Source organism: Lycium ferocissimum, chromosome 10 (assembly GCF_029784015.1).
Source record: "Lycium ferocissimum isolate CSIRO_LF1 chromosome 10, AGI_CSIRO_Lferr_CH_V1, whole genome shotgun sequence".
Lineage (NCBI taxonomy): Eukaryota > Viridiplantae > Streptophyta > Magnoliopsida > Solanales > Solanaceae > Lycium > Lycium ferocissimum.
This window is the reverse complement of record NC_081351.1, coordinates 55,665,219-55,673,892: the sequence shown is the minus strand read 5'-3', so window position 1 is coordinate 55,673,892 and position 8,674 is coordinate 55,665,219. Positions and strand designations below refer to the sequence as shown.

The 8,674-nt window shown below is 37.3% G+C and overlaps 1 pseudogene; it reads left to right on the top strand.

Annotated features, from left to right (window-relative positions):
- Nucleotides 1–6,986: 6,986 nt before the first annotated feature.
- On the top strand, nt 6,987–7,824 carry LOC132035033 (uncharacterized; annotated as a pseudogene).
- Nucleotides 7,825–8,674: the final 850 nt, after the last annotated feature.

Sequence of the window (8,674 nt, the reverse complement as noted above, 5' to 3'; positions counted from 1 at the left end):
GATATCTTGTTGATACGTATTGGCCATGTGTTGTGATGGTGGGCTGGGTTTTAAATAGAGCCATGCTTAGTCAGATATTCAATGTTAGTCCGGAATCGTGGATTGAGTGAGTGCATGGACTCCGCGGGTCCCCCCGGTATGCGGTGAAGAACCCCGTGGGCAAAGATCGGGACGCGAGTGGCACTTAGACTTCGAGTCATCTTGGGTTGTGCTACCGAGGCATTGGAAGTATTCGTCCGGGGTACATGTGTACACGTCATTACATGGTATTGCATTTGCATTCATACATCATTGGATTTGGCTTATATTGAGATGACTTAGTGTTTTACTTGTGATGTTGGTTTCAGATTAGATATATTGAGACTTGGCACAATTGGGTTTAGATGCTCTACTTAGGCAATGATGTGTACTAGTTTCCAATTATGGTTGCCTTATACTCGTTAATTTATCTTGCAGATCGTTCATTGCATCAGTTATATGTTTGGCTTACTAAAAGGATGTAGGGTAAGGAATGGCATAATGAAGAGTTGACTTCCATTCTAAGAACGATTGCTATATAGATATATTACTAGTGTGAGACTGTTGTGGAATTGATTGGTGGTTTTTAGAGGATAGTTAAATGATTTAAAAGTCTTGACGTGATGACGAGTGGTAAATATATGTATGGTATTGATCTAGTTGCTTATCACCTTGTTGTGAATTCTTTTTACGATATGTGTTTTCTAACCATTGTCGGCACCGTGATGCTTACTCGGTATGTGTTGATTGTCTTGATACTACCCTGCTACATCCCTTTTTGTGTAGAGTGTTTCGAGTGATTGTTGCGACATATTGGAAGATACGATGCCTATCTTGAAGGTCTCCTCCCACTTCATTCGGGATGGAGTTGGTGCGAGTTTATTTCATTCCAAATTACATTAGTCGCTCTTGTATTTGTCTAGATCAGGTCGTGGGAATCGGAATAAGTCTTGTAATTATTTGACTGTTGTAATCACTTTTGAAATCTCGGGTTAATAAAATTATTTGACTTTCAGCTGTTATTTGTATATATTGGATTAAATGAATTGTCCCTTACTTTTGAGGTGTTATTTGATTGAGGGTTCGCCTACCGAGGCGGGAAAAGTAGGTGCCTGTGCGATTCTAAATTGGGTCGTGACAACAGGACTAGTAAAGACAACGAAGGGAGTAGCACAAATTACTACCATGTCAGGAGTTGGCTATTTGATCAAACCAGTCTTAAAATAGCCCCTTGCATTGTATTTAGTGGGAACAAAAGCTGTCACCACCTAACATTTAGTTATCTAGATTATGTAAAATAACCCTTCTATTTTACATTGAGAACTATATTTTGAATGTACAAATATTGTAGGAGGAAGATATGCCGCATTCTAGCAAACAAATTTGTTTTATGTGGTTAGTTCCTAAACATTGTAAACACCTGTTATATCTTAAGTGTTCAAATTTAGTAATTTACCAAAACTTTACTAAAAATAGTAATTTACTACTATCAGTAACTTTCCAGTAATTTCTTAAAATCAATTTCTATTTTGTAAAACCAGAAAAAAGTTAACGACATAAATTAGATGAAATAGAAAATTTTCGAGCCCACAAGTTTCTTGTGTGTCCTTAAGAAATCTAATCCCCTTATAGTTTCCAAGATTAATGGATTAATTTCTCCTAAGATATAATGAAAAACTATTCTGCAATAGCGGCAATGCAAATTGCAGAATTTCAGCAAACTCAAATGGCGGCAACAAATCATACTAGACACTTACATTTTTTGTTTGAAAGATATGCAGAATGCCGAAGATCAAAGAGGGGAGTAAAAACGCAGAGTTTGTTCAAAATATTTCAGTGAACAAAACTGAGGTAGAGACTCGTAATTTATAACCACGGGTTTGAGAAGTCATGCCTATTCATCAAAGGCAATGTCTGTTCGGTAGTGTCCATTCGGTTATCGCAAAAAATATCATAATTTGAGAAAATAAATAATGGCATTTAGAAAATCAATTTGGCCCAAAAAGATTATCAATCAATCAAATCATTTGACCAAATTCAAATCCGAAGTCGAGCCGAGCAACGACGACGGCGCGAGGGGAGTCCCTCTTCTCAACTCTTTAAGATCTAGAAGAGGTGATTCTATATATAAGCATACAAGAAGTGTCTTCCCCCACAAATGAGGGAAAAAGTGCTCTGAAAGTGTCACAAAGTGCCTTTGCAAAATGAAATTTATTTGAATTTCATTTCCCTCCATTTTATTTTTCCACCATTTCCCAATTCACACTACACTCATCTTTAAAGCCTATGTTTTTAAATCCCAACAATCCCCCACATGAATGGGAAATGGCTATATGATGCATGGGAAAACTTATGTGATTTCCAAGTAAGGATTAATCGCATCTGGATAAGTAGGTTTCCCTTTGAACTTTCCATAGTGAGCACATGTCAGATATACTTGATCAATCGGTCGATTTGATATCTTTGAACTGTCGAACTTTGGTGTATACCTAGACAACCACATGTCACACAATTAAACCTTTAACCGTCTTTGGTTCTTATTGTTGTGTTCATTTCAGCCATGAACCATGCCTGGTCTCGTAAGTTCATAGAGAATTGGCCTTAAAGAATTCTCCTTGAAGTGGCTTACACTTCACACTTACATAGGTGATTCCTGAACGTGTAATCCTTTATAAACATTATTTGATATATCCTGTATAAAACTTAGAAACCATTAAAAAGCCTTAATGCTTTATCATGATGCTGAACATTGTCTTCATCATGAGAATGGACCAAAAAATTTGTTTGACAATGTTGAACGATCAATCATAGCTTTGTTTGATCTCCTTGAACCTAGATCTTGGGATCCCCAGTCTTGAATAAAGTTACGGCCATGTTGACTTGTCCTCGGCCATAGTCCCATTCCCTTTGATGATTTCTCAACCCCCTCTCTAGCTAGGTACTTTGTAAGTGGATACAACACATTATCCATATGACACATTATACTTACCTAGTCAATTGTGATAATTTTACTAGAGAGTAGTTGTCTAACGGTATTATGTCTTCGTCATATGTGACGAAATTTGTCATTATACATAACGATCCTAGCCCTTCCTATTGCTGCTTGACTATCGCAATGTATGCATATAGGTGCCAAAGGTTTGGACCAAAATGGAATATCTTTCAAGAAATTCCGGAGCCATTCAGCTTTTTCACTGGATTTGTCTAAAGCTATGAACTCAGACTCTATTATAGAGCGGGCAATACACGTTTGTTTGGATGACTTCAAAGACACTGCTCGTCCACTAATGGTAGAAACGTATCCACTTGTGGACTTAGTTTCAGCTGATCCAGTGATCCAATTTGCATCATAATATCCCTCTATTACAATGGGATACGAATTGTAGTGCAAAGCCAAGTCTTGTGTATATTGTAAATACCCCAAAACTCATTTCATTGCTATCCAATGAATTTGGTTTGGATTACTTATGTATCAGCTTAATTTACTTATCGCACAAGCTATATCTGGTCGTGTACAATTCATGATGTACATCAAACCTCCCAACACTCGAGCATACTCCGCTTGAGACTTACTTTGACCTTTATTTCTAACAAAAATATGGTTTAAGTCAATTGGAGTTCGTGCTACCTTAAAGTCCAAATGTTTGAAGTTTTAAAGTACCATTTTGATGTAATGAGATTGAGACAATGCTAGGCCTTGAGGATTCCTGTGAATTTTAATTCCTAGAATTAAATCGACAACTCCTAAGTCTTTCATATCAAACTTGCTAGCAAGCATACGCTTAGTAGCATTTATGCCGGCAATGTCTTTGCTCATTATTAGCATGTCATCAAAATACAAGCAAAGAATGACCACATGATTTGGAGTGTTCTTAATGTAGACACATTTATCAAAATCGTTAATCTTAAATCCATTTGACAACATTGTGATCAAATTTCGCATGCCATTGTTTCGGTGCTTGTTTAAGTCCATAAAGTGACTTAACAAGTCTGCACACCTTTTTTTCTTTTCTAGGAACCAAAAACCCTTCAGGTTGTTCCATGAATATTTCTTCCTCCAAATCTCCATTTAAGAAGGAAGTTTTAACATTCATTTGATGAACTTAAAGGCATACACGGCAGCCAATGCTATTAACACCCGAATAGATGTAATCCTCGTCACCAGCGAGTATGTATCAAAATAATCAAGGCCTTCTCATTGTCTAAAACTTTTGATAACAAGTCTTGCCTTATATTTGTCAATAGTGTCATCATCTTTCATTTTTCTTTTGAAAATCCATTTGGAACCTAAAGGTTTGTTCCCTAGAGGAAGATCCTTCAACTCCCAAGTATGGTTGCTTAAAATGAATTCAATTTCACTATTGATTGCTTCTTTGATATTGTCTTCTAAAGAAGACATCTTAACTTCCTTAAAAGTTTGAGGCTCTTTTTCCACTAAGAATGTTAAAAAAATCTGGACCAAAGGAGGTAGATGTCCTTTGACGTTTGCTACGTCTTGGGTTCTCCTCATTAGGAGTATTTTCCTTCGTCTCTTCCCAAGATCGTTTAGATCTTTTGCTAGATGACTTAGCATTATCTGATTCCATTACCGTATTAACATGAATGTCAGAATTTTTTGATTTGTGAACCAGAAACCGATATACTTTGCTATTGGTGGCATATCCTATGAAAACACAATCTATGGTTTTCGGTCCTATTTTCACCCTTTTGGGTTTAAGAACTTGTACCTTAGCTAGACACCCCCCATACTCTAAAGTATTTTAAGCTAAGATTTCTTCCTTTCCATTTCTCATATGGAATGGATTGTGTTTTGCTATGGGAAACTCGATTAAGTATTCTATTAGCCGTAAGAATAGCTTCCCCCCACAAGTTCTTGGGTAAACTAGAACTTAACAGCATGGCATTCATCATCTCCTTTAATGTTCTATTTTTTCTTTCTACAATCCCGTTGGATTGTGGAGAGTAAAGAAGCGATTGTTTGATGAATAATGTCATATTCCAAACAAATTTCTTCAAAAGAAGATTCGTATTCCTTTGCCCTATCACTCCTTAGCATTTTAATCTTTTTGTTAAGTTGAGTCTCAACTTCAGTTTTGTATTGCCTGGATGCTTCAATTGCTTGATCTTTACTATTGAGTAAATAAACATAACAATAACGAGTGCTGTCGTCAATGAAAGTAATGAAATACTTCTTCCCACCGCGAGATGGAGTTGACTTCTTGTCACATATATTTGTGTGAATTAAGTCTAAAGGATTTGAATTCCTTTCAATTGACTTGGAACACACAGAGTTGACATTTTAAACTATCGCATTCAAATTTAGGCAATATATCCAAATTAATCATTTTTCTCAAGGTTTTATAATTGATATGTCCTAAACGGCAATGCCATAAATCATTTGACTCAAGTAAGTAAGACGAAGATGAAATTTTATTATTATCAACGAACATTACATTCAGTTTGAAAAGGCCCTCTATAAGGTAACCTTTTCCTATGTACATCTCGTTCTTACTTATTACAACTTTGTCTGAAACATACACATACTTAAAACAGTTCTTTACTAGAAGTCTGGTAGAGACTAAATTTTTCCTTATTTCTAGAACATGACAGACGTTGTTGCGAGTCACCACCTTACCAGAAGTCATTTTTAGAAATATATTTCCATAACCTTCAATCTTGGCCGTTACAGAATTTCCTATAAAAATGATCTTGTCGGGTCCGGCGGGAGCATATGAAGCGAATGCTTCTCTAACAACACAAATATGATGAGTGGCGCCAGAATCAATCTACCACTCTTTAGAATTTCCTAATAGGTTATACTCAGACAACATAGCACACAAGTTATCAACTTCCTGATTTATTTCAATTATATTAGCTTGACCCTTTTTCTTTTCCTTCTTTGGAGCACGACAATCTGCAGCTTTGTGTCTGATTTTCCCACAATTGTGGTAGTTTCCCTTGAATCTCTTCTTGTCGGGATAGTTCCTTGGTCTTGACGCCTTTTTCCTCTTTTTCGGATTCGTTGGAGCAGTTTCAACAATATGTGCTTCCCTTATTGGTGATCTCCCACTAGCCGTCGTTTTTCTTTGCCTTGTTATCTTCCTTGATGCAAATTGCAGAACTTCAGCAAACTCAAATGGCTGCAGCAAATTACACTAGACTCTTACGTTTTTAGTTTGAAGAATATGCAGAATGCAGAAGAGCAGAGAGGGGAGTAAAAACGCAGAGTTTGTACGAAATTTTTCTGTAAAGAAAGACATGCTTGTTCGTCAAAGGAAATGACTGATCTGTTGTGTCCATTCGGTTATTACCGTTTGGGGTAAATAATTAAATTCTGCAAATTTATTTATTTTTAATTTAAATTATCGCGAAAAAGATCAGAATTTGGGAAAATAAATAGTGGTATTTAGAAAATAATTTTGGTCCAAAAAGATTATCAATCAATCAGATCATTTGACCAATCCAAATCCAAATTCGAAGCCGAAGCCGAAGCCGAAGCCAAGCCGAGCGAAGACGTGAGGGAGTCCCTCTTCTCTACTCTTTAAGAGCTAGAAGAGGTGATTCTATATATAAGCACACAACAAGTGCTTTCCTCCACCAATGAGGGACAAAGTGCTGCAAAGTGCCTTTGCAAAATGAAATTTACCTGAATTTCATTTCCCTCCATTTTATTTTTCCACAATTTCCCAATTCATACTACACTCATCTTTAAAGCCTATTCCTTTAAAGCCCAACAACACCTTATTAGTACCCTTTAAAAACATGTCCCCAATCTTCGCAGACGTGGAAAACATACGACATTTTGTCTAAACTCCATGTGTAGGAAAATTAATGTGATTGATTAGGATCATGCTTATGGTTATGTTAGAGCGTTGTCAAATACAAATATTTGGTAAGATACTTTTGTCATCAAAAAATAAAATAGGATTTTAACTCGGGAAAAAGGTCAAAAATACCCCTTTACTTTAGGGTTGCGATGGGGTTGCATCAAGGATCAGCTCTTAGTCCGTTTTTATTTGCCTTAGTGATGGATGGATTGACGCAGCAAATTCAAGGTGAGGTGCCATGGTGTATGCTTTTCGCGGATGACATAGTCACGATCGACGAGACTCGTAGTGGAGTTAACGCTGGCCGGGAGGGTTGGAGACATACTCTGGAGTCTAAAGGGTTTAAGCTGAGTAGGACCAAGACAGAGTACTTGGAGTGCAAGTTCAGTGAAGCACCTCAGGAGGCTAGCGTGGAAGTGAGGCTTGGTACCCAGGCCATCCAGAAGAAAAGTAGTTTCAAGTATTTTGGGTCTATTATGCAAGGCAGCGGGGAGATTGACGATGATGTCACACATCGTATTGGGGCAGGGTGGATGAAATGGAGACTCACTTCTAGAGTGTTATGTGACGAAAAGGTGCCACCACAACTTAAGGGCAAGTTCTACAAAGTGGTGGTTAGACAGACTATGTTGTATGGGGCGAGTGTTGGCCATTTAAGATCTCTCACGTTCAAAAGATGAAAGTTGCCGAGATGAGAATGTTGAGATGGATGTGTGGGCACACCAGGAGTGACAGGATTAGGAATGAGGCTATTCGGAATAAGGTGGGAGTGACCTCGGTGGAAGATAAGATGCGGGAAGCGAGAATGAGATGGTTTGGGCATGTGAAGAGGAAAGACACAGATGCCCCAGTGCAGAGGTGTGAGAGGTTGGCCATGGATGGTTTCAGAAAAGGTAGGGGTAGGCCGAAGAAGTATTGGGGAGAGGTGATTAGACGGGACATAGCGCAGTTGACTTACGAGGACATGACCTTTAGATAGGAGGGTTTGGAGGACCCCAGTTAGGGGCGAGGAAATGCTAGTAGATAGTCTCGTTATCCTTCCTTATTAGTAGTTGCATTATCGCAGTATAATTTCTTGTGCTTTGATTTCTGCTATTATCTGTTATTTTCTATACTTTGATTATCCTGTTTTATCTGTGTCACTTTCGTTATTTGCATTTCCATATCGCTTTGAATTTCTTAGCCTTATCTGACCTCCTTTTATGCTTTTTATTGAGCCGAAGGTCTTTTGGAAACAGCCGTCCTACCTTTGTAGGAGTAAGGCCTGCGTACACTCTACCCTCCCCAGACCCTACGTTGTGGGATTTCACTGGGTTGTTGTTGTTGTTGTTGTACTTTAGGGAAAGGGCTAAAATATCCTCCATTACAAATTTGGGTCAAAACTACCCCTCCCATCTGTTAGCACCTAATTTTTGACCTCCGATAATTTTACTCAATTGCTTAGAGTCCATGGATCACAAACGGAGTAGAATATGCATTTTTTACGAGTCAAATCAATTTTACAAAAATCATCCCGGTGTCATTTTGCCATTACATTTGGCAAAACACTAGCAAAAGAACAACCGCATGTCATTTTACATTCTTAGCATATTTTCAAGAAAATACAAGAGTATTTATAGTTAATTACGAGTTATTAGTTTTAAGCATTTACAATTAGTCATCATTTAGTGTTCTACTCCGTCAAAGTCGAGGGATTTGAATTAATCAAGTAATACGCAGTTTATTTTGGATAAATTAAGTGTTAAAATAGAGTTTAATTATGTTTTGGGGAATATAGCTTAGTTTTAATTAAAATAATTTGAGACAAATGAAAATTATTTTATTTTACA